This window comes from Mesoplodon bidens, assembly GCF_964165515.1.
Source record: "Mesoplodon bidens genome assembly, chromosome: 16".
Classification (NCBI taxonomy): Eukaryota; Metazoa; Chordata; class Mammalia; order Artiodactyla; family Ziphiidae; genus Mesoplodon; species Mesoplodon bidens.
The window spans coordinates 54,278,458-54,294,515 of NC_138173.1; positions in this window are offsets into that span (position 1 = coordinate 54,278,458).

Here is a 16,058-nt window from a genome sequence, read left to right on the forward strand (position 1 = left end):
GCCATGCTCTGCAACAAGAGAAGCCACAACAATGAGAAGCCAACACGCTGCAGTGAAGAGTAACCCCTGCTCGCCGCAACTAGAGAAAGCCCGCATGCAGCAATGAAGACCCAATGCAGCCAAAAATAAATAAATAAAATAAATAAATAAATTTATTTTAAAAAAAGAATATTAACACTAAACTGTTCATATGAGTTTCAAGTAAATATACAGGTACATTTTCAATTGATTGAGAGTAAGCAGTAGCCCAAATTTAATTTAAACTAGCAGAAATCAATTAGAAAAAGACAAGCATTCCAGTACAAAAGTGGGAAAACACATAAATGATCAATTCATAAAAGGAAAGTATTGTGAATGGCCAAAAACACATAAAAATATACTCAACCATATCAATCTTTATAATGAAATAAATATATGTTAAATAATTATCAATCATTATAAATATCTAATGAAATAAATATATGTGTGTGTGTTTAAACAAACAGACACAAAGAGACATAATAAAATAAATTGACAATTACTTTTATCACCTGTTAGATTAATAGGCACATTTGTTACCAAAGTGTGGAGGATTTGGGACTCCTTGTGTGTTACATTCTTTCCAATAGACAGTGGAAAATATGTATTAGATGGAAATTAACATATTTTGACTAACAATTTTATTTTTAGAAATTTACCTATAAGATTACTTGTAAAATTACAAGTAATCTGTTTGTCAAGTCATAATACTAGGGGAATTAATGATGATACATTTATCCAATTGAATTGTATTCAGTTATATATGGTAATGTATATTGAAATTAATTGATATGAAAATCCACTTTTTTCAAAAGTTCATTTGTCCATCAGTTACTGAGTATCAACTATTTTGAGGCATTAATATTGTATTTCATTCACATAAAATGATGTATGTATGTGCTTGCTTGGATATGGTCAATAAACCAATTTTATAGGAAGAATGTTAAAAAACTAAAGAAAGAAATTTTATTTTTACTTTTAGCTTTTTAACAAGTTTATCCCCAAATATGACTACTGTTTTATCTAAATGTTAAAAATTTGCATTAAGAAAGTATAATTTGACAATATGCTAACAAAATTACTTTAAAAATTACTGTAGGAGGAGCATACTTTTATAATTCCTACAAGCAGGCCATAGCAATATAAAAATTTGGAGGGTAAAAGCAACAAAAATTAACCTTTACTTTCCTTTTCCAATGATTGTTCTAGAAACAGGCATATGACACAGTTCTTGTCAATGAGATACATGGAATATCTGTTTAAGTCTTATGGGCATCATTTCCTTCCCTGATAAAAGAACTCTGCCATTTTTTTGTGTGTGGATGCCATCCTGTAAGATTGTAATGCTTTAGCTTCTACAATATGCTACACTATATGGAGGCCAAGGAAAAGCCAAGAGATACTCAGAGTAGTCCCTGCTGCTAGCCTTCTTGAATGTGAAACAAATATCAGAGTAAGTTGTGTGTTCTGTTAGCTGCAGTCAAAAACAATTCTGATGCACAAGAGGTTAAAAAAATGATTTATTTTCCGTTTAACAAGTGATAAACCCAGTTTATCTTAAATTACATAAGAAAAATACATTTTGTTGAAAAAATTCAAAATTATATACATCATTTAAAAAATTTGGATTACATAAGAGTCTTTAAATAAATTGAAAGATATCTTGGAGTATCATATCAAAAATGAAACAAATGCTAAAACATTGTCAATATATTATAATTTTTGTTGAATTTGTTGAAGTAGAGGGTCTCTAGGCAGCTATTTACAGAACTTATTCACAAAGTACATGTTTTGGGATGCATTTTATATCAAATACACTTAAAAAAATCTTACAGATTATCTTTACCATTTAGCATCACATGTTTATAATTTTCTTTTTACCATTGGTTTTGCCTTACTAGAAACATTGCCATACTTGATATATTTCAAAATTATAACAATTAGAGAAAGAAAAAGCAAAACTAGCTATGTACACTAATGCTTAATGGTTTGTAAAAACTCTCAAACCCTATTTCATAATATAAATAAGCAATATCAACACAAAGCAAGAACATTCAACTCTTGACAAATGCATTCATCTCTCCCCACCTCCAGAAATTTGACCAAACTCTTTTGAAATGCAAAAAAAAAATCTTATGAGATTTAAGAAAATGTTCTTTGGAAGCATGAGTGGTTTATTTTTTCTCTACACTTCAATTAATTTACAACTAATAGGACATCCATATCAAAAACAAAACAAAACAAAACAAAACACCTCCACACAGTATACCAGGACACCTGAAAAATCTATCCATCTGTGAATTTGAAAATCATTTGAAAATGGTGGCTTGGACCATGGAGGAGGGCACTAAACATGGAGTGTGGTGGTGAAACTGGCAGTGGCAGAGGTGGCAGCAGCAGAGAAAGCAGTGGCAGGTCTAACATTGGGACAGTGTGACCTTTCTGGCAGAGGAGGTAGAGGGTCTGGCCACACATTCTGCAACAGGATGGACCCATTGCTCTCTCTGAGGAGAAACCACAGTGACTGGGACGAGGAAAAGGAAAAGGACCTATGTAGACCAAGAAAACTGAAGGAAAGTGTCTCCTGCTGTGTGCCCCAGGAGTCTGGCATGAAGATTGTCCACAGACCTCTGGGACCCCCCACTTTGAGAGTCCATTTACAGAGCCCAGGGTATACCCATAGCCCCAAGTACTAAGTACACACCTTTTTCTGGAGCTGACAAACTTCATAAATAAGATGAAGAATACATTAAAATGCATTGGAAATAGAGGAGATAAGATGGAAGAGAGAATTAATGAGATGGAAAATAAGAATCTAGAGATGATTCAGGTATAAGAGGAGAGAGAACTAAGATTTTTAAAAAGTGAAGAAACCCTAAGAGAGCTATCAGACTCTATTAGAAAAGCCAATGTTGGGACTTCCCTGGTGGCACAGTGGTTAAGAATCCACCTGCCAATGCAGGGGACACAGGTTTGAGCCCTGGTCTGGGAAGATCCCACATGCCGCGGAGCAACTAAGCCCATGCTCTACAACTACTGAGCCTGTGCTCTAGAGCCTGCGAGCCACAACTACTGAGCCCACCCGCTGAAGCTACTGAAGCCTGCAGGCCTAGAGCCTGTGCTCTGCAACAAGAGAAGCCACCATAATGAGAAGCCCATGTACCACAACGAAGAGTAGCCCCCACTCGCCGCAACTAGAGAAAGCCCATGTGCAGCAATGAAGACCCAACACAGCCATAAATAAATAAATAAATTAAAAAAAAAAGAAAAGCCAATGTTTTATGTAATTTTTGTGGTAAGCACAAAACAAAAGCCTAGAGCAGAGACACAAAGCATAAAAAAAAGGGGAGACTGAGCAAATCACTGTGGAAAACCACCAACTTACAAATGTAGACAGAAACAGAAAGAAAAAGAAACAATGGAGAGGCAAAACAATTAGAAGGGATGGAAAAAGATAAAATGGAGGTACATAGCAATAACCATCCTAAATGTAAATAGATTGAACACACCAATAAAAAGGCAAACAGTGACAGGAGAGATAAACAAACAAACAAACAAAACAAGACCCAAGTATCTGCTGCCAATATGATGCCAGGACTCATCCCAGTTCTAAAGAGACAAATAAGCTCAAAGTGAAAATCAAATAGAAACCAATAGAAGACAGGCAGAGCCATACTTTTATCAGACAAAATAGGCTTCAAACTAAGGGTAACAATAAACAAAGAAGGCATTATATAACAATAAAAGAGTCAGTATAACAAGAAGACATAATTGTAAATATATATGCCCCTAAAACCTGAGCATTGAAATATATTAAGCAAATAATAACAGATCTTAAGGGAGAATTAGAAAGCAGTATAATAATTGTAGGGAACTTCCGTACCCCATTCTCTGCAATGGATATATTGTCCAGACAGTAAATCAGCAAGCAAATGTTGCAATTGAAATGAACTTAATAGAAATATATAGAACATTCCATCCACCAGCAGCGGAATAATTCTTCTCAAGTGCATACAGAATATTCTCCAGGATAGATAATATGATAGGCCACACATACACACACATGCACACACAAACACAAATGTAGCAAATTTAAGAAGATTAAAATCATACCAACTATCTTTTCTGATCATAATATTATAAAACTAGAAACCTACAACAAGAGAAAAGTGAAAAAATCTACACATATGTGGAAACTACACAATATATTTCTAAAAAATATTGGGTAAAAGAAAAATCAAAAGGAAAATAAAAAATTATTTTGAAACAAATTAAAGTGGAAATACAACATATCAAATATTGTGGGCTGCAGCAAAAGCAGTTCTAAGAGGAAAGTATATAGCAATAAATGTGTATATTAAGAAATTAGAAAGATCTCAAATAAACAACCTAATGTTACACTTCAAGGAACTAGAAAAAGAAGAGCAAATTAAGTCCAACATTAGCAGAAGGAAGGAAGCAATAAAGATCAGGTCAGAAGTAAATGAAATAGAGACAAAAAAGGAAAAAAAAATAGAAAGGATCAATGAAACTAAGAGCTGGTTCTTCAAAGAGATAAACAAAATTGATGAAACTTTAGCTAGACTAACTAAGAAAAAGAAGACAGAAGATTTAAACAAATAAAATTAGAAATGAAAGAGGAAACATTACAACTGATTCTACAGAAATACATAGAACCATAAAAGGCTACTATGAATATTTATATGGGAACAAATTACATAACTTAGAAGAAATAGATACATTTCTAGGAACGCACAACCTAGTAAGGCTGAATCAGGAAGAAATAGAAAATCTAAACAGACAAATAATAAGAGATTGAATTGGTAATCAAAACACTCCCAACACAGAGAACTCCAAGGCCAGAGGTTTTACTGGAGAATTCTACCAAACAGTTAAAGAAGAATTAACACCAATTCTTCTCAAACTCTTCCAAAATGTGGATGAGGAGGAGGAAGCACTACCAAACTCAATCTATATACGTTAATAAAAGAAAAGATAAAAATCACATGATCATCTCTATAGACACAGAAAAAGCATTTCACAAAAGAAATGAGAGAGTAGCATGGACATATATACACTGCCAAATGTAAAAGAGATAGCTAGTGGGAAGCAGCCACATAGCACAGGGAGATCAGCTCAGTGCTTTGTGACCACCTAGAGGGGTGGGGTAGGGAGGGTGGGAGGGAGACGCAAGAGGGAGGAAATAAGGGGATATATGTATATGTGTAGCTGATTCACTTTGTTATAAAGCAGAAATTAACACAACATTGTAAAGCAATTATACTCCAATAAAGATGTTAAAAAAAGAATGGCCATACTTCCTAAAGCCATCTATAGATTCAATGCAATCTCCATCAAAATACCAAAGCCATTCTTCACAGAAATAGAAGAAACAATCATAAATTTGTGTGGAACCACAAAATACCACAAATAGCCAAAGCAATCCTGAGAAAAAAAGAACAAAGCTGGTGGTATCACAGTACACTACAAAGCCATAGCAACTAAAACAATATGGTACTGGCACAGAAATAGACCCATTGAACAGTGGAACAGAATAGTGAGCCTAGAATTAAATCCCAGTATTCACAGTCAACTAATATTTAACAGAGGATGCAAGAATACTCAACGAGGAAAGAATAGTTTCTTCAACAAATTATTCTGGGAAAACTCGAGAAACATATGCAGAACAGTGAAATTGGACCCCTATCTCACACCACTTACAAAAATTAACTTGAGATGAATTGAAGACTTAAACACAAGACCTGATACCATCAAACTCCTAGAAGAGAGGGTAGGAGGGATACACAAGAGGGAAATGTGTCATACTGGTCACATTTAAAATGTTCAGCCCTCACATGTGACAGTTGACTATTCTGTTGGATAAAATGGATATAGAATATTTTGCCAGCATAAAATTTCAATCGGAGAGTTCTGCAAGTATTAAAAAACAAAATTAAGGTGTGGAGTCAGGATAGAGGGCTAAAGAAATAAGATTACATTTTGTTAGGTGATGATCTTAGTGGGGCAGTTCAGGGACATCCTCTCTCAGGAACTAACATTTGAGAAAATAATTGATTCAGCTGAGAGAGTTATGTGAGTATTCAGAAGAAGAGCTGTCCAGTCAAAAAGTTCTCTCTACATACTTCTCAGTAATTATGAAGTTTTATATTTGGATTTTTTCAAAAACAGCTATAATAGTTATTACCAACCATCTCAACCAATTCCTAAAAATTCCTTGGAGACATTATAATAATATTTTTGACGTAAAAAATGATTGAATTACAATGTGAATTTTTTGTTTTTTTTAAAGTTAATTTCAGCCTTATTATTATTCCAGTTTGAAAATTTTAATACTCATAAAAGATGTATCAGATCAAATCAAATCTATAAATCCAAAGGATGTAGTGAAACTAATCAGAATTACAAGTGGTTACAAATTTCTCATATGTTTCATTCTGTGGTTTTATATTTATTATGATGCATTTCTTTACTTTTACTCATTTTAAGAGATTATAAATATGTTGGTTAATCTATGGCATGAAATTCAGATATATTGGGGACCATACCACATAACTTCATGAATTACTCTAGAAGAATTTTAACAGAAACAGAGGAAAAGCAAGTTAACTATAAAGGCATGTACCAGAAAAGAGTCAAGAATAATGACAAGTTAAAAGGAATCAACATAAGCCCTTAATTTCAAAGATGGTAAAAAAAGATATTAATGTTAATAACAATATTGTGGAACTTAGGAAGAAATGAGTGTGCAAAAGACTATGATGAACCAACAGACTCCCCCCATTGGTTTTATTTTGTTTTATTTTATTTTATTTTAGCTGCTCCAGGTCTTAGTTGTGGCACGTGTGATCTTTTAGTTGCGGCATGTGGGCTTGTTAGTTGCAGCGTATGGACTCTTAGTTGCGGCACACGGACTTCTTAGTTGTGGCATGCATGCGGGATCTAGTTCCTTGACCAGGAATTGAACCCAGGCCCCCTGCATTGGGAGCGCAGAATCTTACCCACTAAACCACCAGGGAAGTCCCTCCCCCATTGATTTTAAACAGTAGACTGTATTTAAGTAGATTTATGTTTCAAAACATTTTTTTTTTGCAAAGCACCTAAAATATTCCCATGGGACTCCATTTACTAAACCAAAATGTTTGATAAGATTTTTTCTGAAGTGACTAGTCAGTATCTACATACTCTCTGATTACTTAAAATTTGTTTGCTGGAATTACTAGCCTCAAGTTTTAATTCAGCAAGAATAATCAGTTTTGAAGTGTATTCATCTTGACAATTTAAAATTTAATTATATCAATATATTTGAATTTTATTAAACTTAAATTTCACTTATATCATTTCTTCATATATTTTTTCTCACTGATATGATAAATAGAAATAGACTTTGGCAGAATCTTAACTCATTAGGGTAAGTCAATGTCATTTAAAATAACTGATTATGACTATCCAGTCACATGCTCTCTCCTTTAAATAGAATGTTACCTCCTTCCTCTTATATATGTATTTTATAAATTTATTTATACTTCTGTTATATTCTAATCAAATGACATAAAATAGTTTCTACTTCCATTATACTTGAAATGCCATCCAAAATTTGTTATTAAAATTTATTAAATTTATTTTTACATATTTTAAAGTCCACCTAAATATTTTGTACACATTGGGCTAGTTCATGAGAGTCTAAAGTAAGCATAGTGCATTTATACATATGCTAGGAAATATATCTATTGCCTTTTGGGGAGTTACTTACTTAAACATTTTAATTCAGTATGTATTGTTGAGCATTTACTCAACTCAAAAATGTGGTCTATTACAGAAATATAAGATATACATATTTTCTATTTTCATATCCCCAGGACTTAATAGGTAATTAGAGTCTTGCTGGGGAGGATAGACAAGATGGTAAATGGCCAGGGGATATGTTATCACTGAGATGGGAGTTGACATGTCTTAAAGGTGAGTAGATGATATAGGTGGAGTTTAGATGGGGAGTGGATCTCAGACAAGGTGATTACTTTTTTAAGTGAATTTCAGGATTTTGTGAGGGACTACTGATTACATGTAACTCCCCAGCATTTTTCACTACATAATTGAGAGCTCTTAAAGGGAAAACTATTGCTGTCCCTCAACATCTAACAGAATACTTAGCATGTACTGGATATTGACTGAATTTGGATTGAATAATAAATTAATAAGTTAATAAATGAGTGGTTTAATGAATAGGTAAATAAATAGATATCACTATCCAAGAATTATATGTCAACTAAATATAGCAGTAGTATATTAATGTAAATTCATGCCTTTAGTACTGCAGTGCAAAGTCTTCCACTCTGGATGTTGGGTAAAGAAAAATGATTTATTTTTTTGTTTTGTTTGTTTGTTTTATTGAAGTATAATTGATTTACAATATTATGTTAGTTTCAGGTGTATAACATAATAATTCAATATTTTTATAGATCATAATCCATTTAAAGTTATTACAAAATAATGGCTATATTTCCCTGTATTGTACAATATATCCTTGTTGCTTATTTATTTATTTATTTATTTGTTTGTTTGTTTTCTTGCGGTACACGGGCCTCTCCCTGTTGGGGCCTCTCCCGTTGCGGAGCATAGGCTCTGGACGCGCAGGCTCAGTGGCCATGTCTCACGGGCCTAGCCGCTCCGTGGCATGTGGGATCCTCCCGTACCGGGTCATGAACCGGCATCCCCAGCATTGACAGGCAGGCTCTCAACCACTACACCACCAGGGAAGCCCGTTGCTTATTTATTTTATACATAGTAGTTTGTGTTTCTTAATCGCATATCCCAACGTCCCTATTTTGCCCCTCTCCCATCCTCTCTCTCCACTGGTAACCAGTAGTTAGTACTCTATATCTGTGAGTCTGTTTCTGTTTTGATAAGCACATTACTTTGTTTCATTTTTAAGATTCCACATTTAAGTAATAACAGAGTATTTGTTTTTCTCTATATGACATTTCACTAAGCATAGTACTCTCTAGGTCCATCCACGTTTTTTGCAAATGGCAGAATTTAATTCTTTTATCTAGCTGAGTAATATACTATATATATACTCTATATACTATACTATACATTATATATTATATATATACACATAGATGTGTGTGTGTATGTGTGTGTGTATATGTATATGTATATGTATGTGTGTGTGTATATATATACCGGTATATATATACTGGTCCCAGAGGGGCCCAGTGCTGGAGCTAGAGGGGCTTGTGTGGGTATCTGGCAAGGGTTGGGGCATGGTGTGTCAGAGATCTAGTCTGCCTCTGATGTGACACCTGCGCAATCGCCAGTAATGGCTGCCCCTCCCTGCTCAGACATTGCTTAGGGTTTGAGTTCCCACAGCACCCCATGGCTGAGCTTTTTCCTTGGTTGTGGAAGCCCTCTCTCCAGTGCAGAGCTGCAAAGTAAGACAAATGGTGCCAGAGCATTTGCTCCACTCAGACTGGGACTTGTGCCAGGATAGTTTGGGAAACCAGTCAGCCAGCTGCACAGTTTCGATTACCCTTTCTGCCCTTCTGGGAGAGCACGCAAGCATTTATGCACTACTCACAAGCAGAATCCAGGTTTTCCCAGCCCTGCTGTTAGTCCCACCAGCCCTCCAACCAGCCAAAGGGGCTCATGTTCCCTTTGTTGGCCCCCTAGGCTGGGGCACCCAATATGTTCATCTAACTGCTCCTCCCCAGGGAAGGTCTCTCTCATGTAATATCATTTTTCCTCTGAGTCCTCTGCCAGGGGCGTGGGTCCTGACCTGATAATTCTCTTCCCTTCCTACCCAGTACCATGTGTATCTTTCTTATAGCCTTGGCTATACAGAAGTCTTTCTGCTAGTCTTCAGTTAGTTTTCAGTGCGAATTTTTCCACATGTAGATGTATTTTTGATGTGTTCATGGGGGCAAATGAGTTCTGCATCCTTCTACTCTGTCATCTTGATTCAAGTCCCCAAAATTACTTGTTTTGGGCTTTTAAATTAGACTTTAAGTTTCAACAATTTCCTTGTGTAAATTTTGTGAGCTCTGAATGCCATGAGTTATTGATAAGATGAGAATGATGGAAAACCAGAACACCAATGTGAGACACTGGTTGCTAACTTCACCTACAGCCATAGTTTCTAACTCTTTTGCTATATATTTGGTTACCTAATACTTATTTTTCTTCCCTATCCTATCTTTATATATGACCACAAAGAATTACCTGCTCACTCTCTTATTGCATTGAGTTTACTTACTGCTCTCTTCCGCAAACTTCCTTGGGATTGGCATGTACCCTAGTACAAAAGGGAGAAGTATTTTTTAATTATTCAGACTAATGAAGGTAAGCATTCTAAAGCCACGGTGATTATATTGGGTTAGAACCCAACTGGATTATTTGCATATATTATGTTTCATAATCCTCCTTTTACTACTTTGACTAAGATCCTCCATCACACTAGTTCATATTCCTTTAGGTACAGTGATCCATCAGGAGTGAGCATAGCATTTAGCCAGTGTGATCATAAGAAAACCTATGACTATTACTGAAGCTTCAGGAAGAGAGGCTCTCTCTATAGCACCTGGAGTCCTTAAGAGAGAGATTGTTTATGCTTTTGGAGCAGTGCCTCATAAGAGGTTGATGTTAGATTTTGGAATGAATTTAGAGGAAGATGGACTCAGAGAAGGAAAAGGAGAGACGTCTAGGCCTTGTGAAATTGAGTCCCTGAAGAAAGCTGCATTTTAAGTCAACTTACTAGACCTATTCAGTTTGGTGAATGAATAAGTCTCCTACATTCTTAAGCCACTTTGGGGTCAGTTTTGTTGTTTGTAACAAGTCTGGAGCAAACTGATAAAAATATTAAATGTGGAAATCTTATCCCAATTATCTGACCACAAATTCCATTCTCTATCCACTGCCCCACCCTGCCAATTTCAGTCTCCTTATTGCTGATGCTCTATATCTGACGCCAAATTGCTTTCTTCCACTTCTAAACCTTGCTTTCCTTGTATGTGTCCCCACAAACAGCACCTTCCAAATGCCCTCCTATTTTTCCTATTCCTGCATTGTTTTCTGTGCAGAAATAGAAATTTTCTGCTCAATTTATGACTTAGAATTTATTTTTCACATTGAAATTTGAATATCTCAATGTCTTTTTTTTAAATATGCTCCCTGGAATGACTTGCTGTCATGCTTCCAGACTCTTGACTACCTTCCTAGTGTTTCCCATTGCCATGTTTCAAATATTGACTCCTGTGTATTCCTATTGCCTGTTCTGTCTTTTAGTTTCCAAACTTTTGATTCAGTATTGGATCAAGTAAATGTCTTATATGGTATACTAATATGTCAGTTTGATCATCATTCCTGTAAAATTCCATTTACCCTCAGCTTCATGATAATTCTGTAACCTCAGCTACAATTTCCATCATTATAATCACTCTAAGTCAGTTCAAACAGGGTCCGTTGATGCTGACACTTTGTTATCCAAAATATTGAGCTCAGATCAAGTAATTTGCTTTAAATCAACAATCCAATTGACCCTATAGTTCCTCCTCCAGCTGGAGAAAAATAACATTAAATTCTATGTTGAGCTTCCTGGTGTCAAGGTAGTCAATTAGGACAATAAGCCAAACTGAAAACAATAATCAAGTTTTTATTCACTTACTGTGACTGTACAAGGAAGAGACCAAAGAGAGAGTCACCATGTCCCCAGTGTTCCTCTTCCCCACATGGAATGGCACCAGGTGAGGATCAGATGAATACAGTATGGAAGGAAGGAATTACATCACTGCTAAGGATCCCAAACAAAAGTTCCTGCCTTTTTATGGACTCAGGGGACAGAGGAAAGGGACAGGGGAAAGAGCTAAGAGTTGAAAAATACAGAGTTAGAGTGGAGATAAGTGTCTCAGCTTACCTGAGACTTCTGAATGGATATCTTTATGTATCAACCCTTATTGATATTAAAAGCATAACAAGATTATTATTTTTTAGAGGGGAAGTAGGAGATATATCTAATGCATGACAATTGAGTTCATTATTTTAAAGCCATGGGACAGACACTTTTGAAAAGCTCATTATTCTATTTAGTCATCATGTATCTATGGAAACTATCATTTATTAGTACTCAAAATAAAAAATGAGGTTCAGGGCTTCCCTGGTGGCGCAGTGGTTGAGAGTCCGCCTGTCGATGCAGGGGACATGGGTTCGTGCCCCCATCTGGGAAGATCCCACATGCCGTGGAGCGGCTGGGCCTGTGAGCCATGGCCGCTGAGCCTATGCATCTGGAGCCTGTGCTCCGCAACGGGAGAGGCCACAACAGTGAGAAGCCCACATACCGCCCCCCCCAAAAAAAAAATAATAATAATCAGGTCCACAATTATCTATTCAGAATCAGCCCAAAGGTAAGCCTGAATCTATACATACACAATGACTTTTATACATTGAATACGTAAATGGTGGTCAGTGCTCCCTTTGAGGAAAAGAACAGAATGTGAATTTCATTTGGACACTCCAAGGCCTAATTATAATTTTAGAAATGGGAAGCATTATTTTTAAGTTCTCATACTTATCACTCTCAGATTATTTGAAATTTTGGAATTTATATGTGTAATGTAGGATCCTAACAAGGTTTCATATAAAATCTCACTTTGTATTATATCTTTCTGTTATTTAATATTTGATATAGGAACATATAAATAATAATAATTACAGTGGCAATAAAAAGTAATACCTACTATTTGTTGTCCACTTCATACAGATCGTCTCTATAGCTCAAAAATCAAAAACTTTATATTATTACAGATAAAAAATATGAAAAGAAGTATATGAATTTCAGAATATTACAAAGCTGGTAATTGATACAATGGGGATTCACATTGGGTTTCTGCAACTCTAAATTATTTATTTTATACCATATCAAATAGATAGTTGTATACTGGATATGTTAGATTTTATCATCAATCATAAAACCAGAAGATAGTTGCCCAAACATGAAGAAGATATATAAAACATCAAAATAGTAATAATACCATAGGATAAATCTTTAAAAACATTTTTGGATAAACAAAAATCATGAAACTTTATTCAAATTAAATTTGGGTCCTAAACACCCTTAAATTTTCTTTAATAGAAATGCTTATTTTACTATTGAAGGAAAAAAATTGCTAGCCCTTAGAGGAGCTATAGAAGTAATATAAATTAAATTATTTAATTTGGCTGAGTATGGCAATAGTTATTGAAGAGAAAAAGTACACAAACATTTCAATGAACAGAAAAAAGAAATTTGATAAAATTTGACATAAACTCACATTAAAACTCTTCATAAATTAGGAAAAGAAAGACTACCTAAGCCACTTACAAATATTAGGGAATTCCCTGGTGGTCCAGTGGTTAGGACTCGGCTGGGGTTCAGTCCCTGGTTGGGAAACTAAGAACCCACAAGCTGCATGCAGCACGGCCAAAACAAAAAACAAATAAACAAACAAAAAACCCCTGCTAAAATTATTTAAGAAAACAGGAGATCCAGACTTTCCTGGTGGTGCAGTGGTTGAGAGTCTGTCTGCCGATGCAGGGTACACGGGTTTGTGCCCCAGTCCAGGAAGATCCCACATGCTGCGCAGCGGCTGGGCCCATGAGCCGTGGCCACTGAGCCTGCGTGTCCAGAGCCTGTGCTCCGCAACGGGAGAGGCCACAACAGTGAGAGGCCCGCATACAGCAAAAAAAAAAAAGAACAAAAAGAAAGAAAAAAAGAAAACAGGATCCTAAGTGGGAAATATTGAAAACACTTTTTTTTTTTTACACTGGCCTCTCACTGTTGTGGTCTCTCCTGTTGTGGAGCACAGGCTCTGGACGCACAGGCTCATTGGCCACGGCTCACGGACCCAGCCACTCTGCGGCATGTGGGATCTTCCCAGACTGGGGCACGAACCCATGTCCCCTTCATCGGCAGACAGACTCTCAACCACTGCGCCACCAGGGAAGCCCCAAAAACACTTAAAAAAAAATCAGAGACAATACAAGGATCCTGCCATTACTACTTTTATTTAACATCTCTTTTAGGATGTAGCAAGCACAGTATGATAAGAAATGTTGAGATTTAAGAATTTTAAAAAAGAAACATATTATTGTTTTATAGATAATGTGTTTTATGTAAACATTTACATATAAAACAAAATTATTAGACAATTTATCAGAAAATTATTAGACATTAGCAATTACTAGAAAAAATAATTGCTTTTTACTACACCAATGACAGATACATAGAAAAATTAATTGATATGAAATAATTTACAATAGAATTTAAGGCCTCATAATTAATATAACAAAAAATAGGTAAGATCTTTACAGGAAAAATCTTAAAACATTTTTAAGTGAATTAAAGAAAATTAAATAAATGGATAGATAGAAAAGCTGAAATTCATAAAATTCTCTAGCCTTTCTAATTTAACATATATGTTCAAGAAAATTCCAATCAGAATCACAACTTGTACTTTATGAAATTTGTTAAATTGATTCTCAAGTTTATATGGGACAGTTAAGGGCCAAGAAAAGCAGCAACCAAAAAAAAAAAAAAAAAACCAAAATCTGAAGAATTTGAACACCATCTACAATTTAAATTTGTTTGTGTATTCTTTAAGACATCCTTCCCTATCCATAAGATTAAAATATATGTCTTAAGTAGTACCTGTTGGGCTTACTATTTAAAACTAATCATTATAATAATTTTAAAATTAAGGAGTTCTGTTCTTAAAAATTAATTAACAATCAGAGAAATGTAAATAAAAACAAGGAAAAGTTACCATTCTATACTCATTGGTTCATCATTGCATCATAAAGTTGAACATTCACTTATCCGATAACTTAGCAGTTACCAGCATCGGTATATATGTAAGATAAATTCATCTACATGAATGCATGTAGATGCACAAGATGCATCTACATCTTGGGAGATATAAACCATAACTCATAAAAATGCTATAAAAAATAGCATAGTGAAAAATGAGGAAACAATTCTAATGCCCTATGACAAGACAGTGAATGAATAAACTAGGATGCTAATACAATAATATAAATTAATGATGTGCAGTACTGCTTACTCATGCATGAACCTCAAAATCACAATATATGAAAATAAATTGCCCCAAATTATGCACTTAATGATGTCATTCTTACATAGTTAAAAGAACCAAAATTAAATATGTGTCTATTTACCTGTATTCACTTATTATATATATGTAGATACCTCATTTTTCATATGTAGCCAACAGTAAATATATTTAAAAAGAAAATGTCCTGGCAGATTTTTACTTTGCCTGGGGCTACCAACTTATCTGCAAGAATGTTTGTAAGTGACATTCATAACATCAGCGACTGTCTTAAGGTCTCTATTTTTTTATATGGGTTATCTTGTTTACAATTTATTTTAATTTTGTTTATATTCTCTCTCTCAGTAAATGTAGAAAATATGGAGGATTGGTTCCAATCACAGGAACAAGAGCCTTTATCTTCGCCTGTCTTATCTTTTTTGCAGTGGTAGCTACCTGAATATACCAAGTTTAAAATTTCTCAATAAATATCAGTTAAGTAAATTAATAAGTGAGGTTATCAGTGTGGCAGCATAATGTATCAATATATTCAATTGTATTCTTATTAGTATAGCCCTACTGATATGTTTATCTATATCTCTATCTATCGATCGATCGATCGATCAATCTATCTATCTACATCTATGTATATCTTTCTCTATATATGACATATCTGTCTATGAATAGTTAGATAATGTTGTATTGATTGTTTGGGTTATTCTTTTCTTTATTGCAAAAAAGGCTTGTAATTTTTTCAACTGAGTCTGGCCTCCTCAATCTAGAAGAATGTTTTGTGTTGTAGAGGTTGTATTTTAACATGAAAAATACAACCCAGGTGTTTGTTTCAAGAATATACTGGCAGAATAGATGTGTCTGATGATATGCCTGGAAGAGGTAGTTTTGCCCTGCCCGAGAAGATTTTAAGAAGGATTACTTGGGAGT